This window comes from Apodemus sylvaticus, chromosome 12 (assembly GCF_947179515.1).
Source record: "Apodemus sylvaticus chromosome 12, mApoSyl1.1, whole genome shotgun sequence".
In the NCBI taxonomy this organism is placed as follows: Eukaryota; Metazoa; Chordata; class Mammalia; order Rodentia; family Muridae; genus Apodemus; species Apodemus sylvaticus.
In genome coordinates, this window is record NC_067483.1 from 89719694 (window position 1) to 89724179 (window position 4486).

Below are 4486 nucleotides of genomic sequence, written 5' to 3' on the forward strand. Positions count from 1 at the left end.
TGACTCTGCCTGGGTTTACAGATATCCTCCACCATATTTGGTGCCAAGTTATTTCTCAAAAGTGTTGCCTCCTAACAGGCTAGCAGCACCTGAACTTAGCAGGACATCCTCAAATAAAAGCGGTATCTTTTTATGGCTCCAAATGGATTTTAGGATTTTCATATACATTTCTGTTAAAAAGGGCATCTAAACTTTGATAGTTTTTTTTTTAAAAATATGTCTGTTGATCATAGAGTATAGATCATAGTATATAGAATTTCTTTAAAGATTTATTTATTATTATATGTGAGTACACTGTAGCTGTCTTCAGACACACCAGAAGAGGGCAGCAGATCCCATTACAGATGGTTGTGAGCCACCATGTGGGCTGGGAATTGAACTCAGGACCTCTGGAAGAGCAGTCAGTGCTCTTAACCACTGAGCCATCTCCTCAGCTCCTAGTACATAGAATTTTAATTCATGATAATCATAATTCATGATAATAATAATAATTCATGATAATAATTTAAATAGCTAGTTATTAAACTATAGGTCACCATGACTAGTGACATATTAAGTGTTGTAAATTCTCATATATAATATGTAAGCTGTTCTGTGCTGTAATGAGTCAGTCTTCCTTCTGACCACTAGAATTATTAATAATTATTATTTCAGAATGGCATTAAGTTTCAATGGTAAACTATATATTTTTGATGCATATGCTAAAAGTAGGCTTAACGGAGAAACCATTTCAATGCCTTTATTTTTAGATCATGTATGTTATCCCGTGATTGATTACCTTGAGGTCAATGTGCTAGTTCTTGTGAAGGAAGCTTGTTCATCACAGAATAATCAAATATTTACTGTTGGCCCCGTGTGGTTTTCAGAAAGTTAATTATCCGTTGTTCAGTAATGACGAACTCCAGAGGGCTGATTGTGGCATAGCCAATGGACACAAACATCTGGGCACAGCGGTGGGTTGGGCCTTGTTCCCCATAACTCTCGAGGAGGAGGCAATGGAATCCAGACAGTACATGACCAAAAAGAAACTCAGGAGCCACAGAATGTTCCGGACGGCCCTCTGCTCTGGGGATGCTTTGCGGGAAATGCTGGCGCTGTGAAGGTACCGATGCTGCCCTTTATGTCTGCACAAGTCACCATGCTCACACTCGAAAGAACCATAATCCCAACAAGAGAGGCATCCCCGAAGACAGCCAGTATGGAAAGCATCTCGTGATGTCGCTAAAGACCCGGAAAGAACAGGGTTTAGTGACCAGTATAAGAACGTGTGAGGTTGGCTGGGTGGTGGTGGTGGTGGTGGCGGCGGCGGCGGTGGCGCACGCCTTTAATCCCAGCACTTGGGAGGCAGAGGCAGGTGGATTTCTGAGTTTGAGGCTAGCCTGGTCTACAGAGTGAGTTCCAGGACAGCCAGGGCTGCACAGAGAAACCCTGAGAAACCCTGTCTTGAAAAAACCAAATTAAAAAAAGAAGTGTGAGGTCGTGATGTAGGAGGTGACAGTGGAGTTCAGGAAACCATTAATGGGCACATAAAAGGCCCACAGGGAAAGAAAACAGCACAAGTTGTGCTGGAAGGAGTTAGGTTTGACCTTTGCCAAACAGGAACTTCTGGGACTGAGGATGACAACCTGGAGGACGCTCAGGTGACACATAGCACAAATGGAGATACTCCTCATCAGCCTGGACAAGGAGATCACTGATTTACACGTGACGTCATCCCCAAACCCCTGGGACCCCAAAACATCTATAGCCATGACAGCATTAGCCAGCAGCGTTACTATGTGGCTGAGCGTCAAGACACCAATGATTGTGTTGACAGGCTTGTGCCTGATTCCCTCAAAGAACGTGGCCACGCAGAAGAGCAGGAGGAGGTATTGGCTGAGATCCCAAAGGCAATCTCGGAAAGGAAAGCATTTCTTATGCTGTTGTCATTGTACACTGGGTTGTTTCTGTCCATCTTATGGGGGAAACAAACATGCAATGGCACATCTAAAAGCAATGCAAGAAAACCCAGTTATGACCCATTGCTGCCTTCATCCGTCTCCGCCGACACCATGGCTGCCATGGAACGGAGTCATGGTGGACCCTGTTCTGTCTCCCCATGTTCTCCAGGAACCATGCCCCTGCCCTCCCCCCTTCCCCCCTTCCCCCCTCCTCCTCCCATCACTTTGTAGTCATGGCTGGATTCTGTATCCTAATGCTAGTTCCTATGGTGCTTGCACTTTCTCATACAATAAAAATCGCCATCTAGTAGAGCAGATCTTACCTGAACAACATTTTTTAGTTTTTAGTTTTTTTTAGTTTTTTTTAGGGCAAGAGCAATGACTTACTTGTTTTTAACCCTCCTCTTCTACCTTCCTTCCTTTCCACGCTAGCCTTGTTGCACTGGCTAGCCTTGAGACACTATGTAGCTAAGAATGATCTTGCGTTTCTAGTCTTCTTACCTCCAGCCTCCGAGTGCTGGAATTACAGGTGTGTGCCATTACGGTTTGTGTGGTGCCTGGGATCTAACCCCGTTCTTGTGAGAAGATCACTCTGCCATCTGAGCGCTATCCTCAACTCCTCGATTGAGGCGTTTTTTTGAGACAGGGTTTCTCTGTGTAGCCCTGGCTGTCCTGGAACTCACTCTGTAGATCAGGCTGACCTGCCTGGTCTAGAAATCTGCCTGCCTCTGCCTCCCAGATGCTGGGATTAAAGGCATGTACCACCACTGCCCAGCTAATCTGCATCTTCTTGATGTCTGTACAATACAACAGTTGTATCTTTTTGGTAGACTTAAGTGAGGAAGTATCTTAGAAACGGAAATGAGGTCTTCCAACCAGAGTGCCAGTGGATTAGTTAGCCACATAGGTACATTATCAGTATTAACATTATTGCTACTAGTATCAGTATTAACTTTATTCTAGCTGATTTGTTACCAGACCAAATCTTGATACATTGACAGAGGGAATGTTGGTCCATGTAGACTGATTCACACTGGTCCAGTGTACATCCACGATCTGCTGTATATGATTATGATCAGAGGCAGCCAGCCTATAACTCCAAGGTCCAGTCATCTTGTCTATAAACCATGCACAGTCATGGGTTAGAGAAAATGGTAAGCCACACATACCAAACTTGGGAGTTTTTCTGGTCTGTCTATAAAAAAAGCAGCAATCGCTTTTTATTATTGTGTAGTTTGTCATATATGTAATGAGATATTTAGTACAGTTCTTTTAATAGCTGATCAAGTCAATCTCTGCTAAAAGATACAAACGTTATCAAAAGCCTAAAATGGAATATAGTCTCTGATAGAATTTTAGATTTTTCCACTCTAACTTCCCAAGGAGGGGCAGAGATTTCACATGCGTGTTGTTGTTGTTTTGTTTTTAAATCATAATGCCAAAGTGTCTATTGGCATTATGATTTAATGCTATTAACTGGTAGAAACACAGGCCGATCAATATGTTTCTCTCTAGGTATGTGGAGTAGGTATGGTTGGTAGAATTGGAATTAAAGTAGGGTGTAACAATAAGTTATTTCTTGGCTCTTTAGACCACATAAATTTGCAAAATAGTAAACTAACAGAATATAAACTTGTTAAAGATGCTTCTTTTTTTTTTTAAAAAAAGCTCTTATTTTAAATTATGTGCGCGTGTCTGTGGGTGTGTGCAGGTGTGTGTCTGTGACTGCCAGTCTCTGCTGAGGACAGAAGGTCAGCATTCTGGATCTGGTCAGTGGACTTCTGATCTGGTGTTAGGGACAGAACATGGGTCCTTTGTAAACTCAGTATGTATGCTTCAGTACTGAGCCATCTCTCCGGATCTAAGGCTTTTGTTTTTTGTTTTGTTGGCAGTGAAGAGTTGTTGGGGGAGGGAAGTCTGCAAAAAATCCCGGAGCCTGAGACCCACCACCAGCCTGTGCTTATAGGGCAGAAAGGGAGCAGGCTGAGGAGCCTACAGGTCAAAGATGGGCTGTTGTCAGGAGTGACTGAGGAATGGCGAGGGCTGGTGAGCGGACGGATGTTAGGTGCTGATAAGCCTTCCGTCACTGCCGGGTCGGTGGCAGCCCCAAGATTATTTTTAGATTGGTTTTTTTTTTAATTAAAACTGTTTTTTTTTGTACAGTATATTCTGATTATAATTTTAATTTTCCCTCCCTCAACTCTGTCAAGGTCCTCCCCACCTCTTCACCCATCCAAATCCATACCTTCTTTCTTTTCTCTTTAGAAAACAGGTAAATAATGATGATGATGATGATAATAGCAAAACAAAAACAAAGGAGAAAACACAAGAAACACACTACACACAGACCATTAAAACACTGGAAGAGTAACATAAAAAATGCCCAAACAAAGCAATATGAGACATAAAAATGTACAAAAGTACTGTTGAGTTCTTTTTGTGTTGGCTATGTATTGCTGGGCATGGGGCCTGCTCTTAAGTGTGGTTCCCATACCCAGTGAGACTCCATTAGAGAAAACTAATTTTTACTTTGCAAACAGTTATCA

General features: G+C 42.6%; 1 pseudogene; it reads right to left on the reverse strand.

Moving 5' to 3' along the window:
- Nucleotides 1-836: 836 nt before the first annotated feature.
- On the reverse strand, nt 837-1954 carry LOC127697896 (vomeronasal type-1 receptor 90-like; annotated as a pseudogene).
- Nucleotides 1955-4486: the final 2532 nt, after the last annotated feature.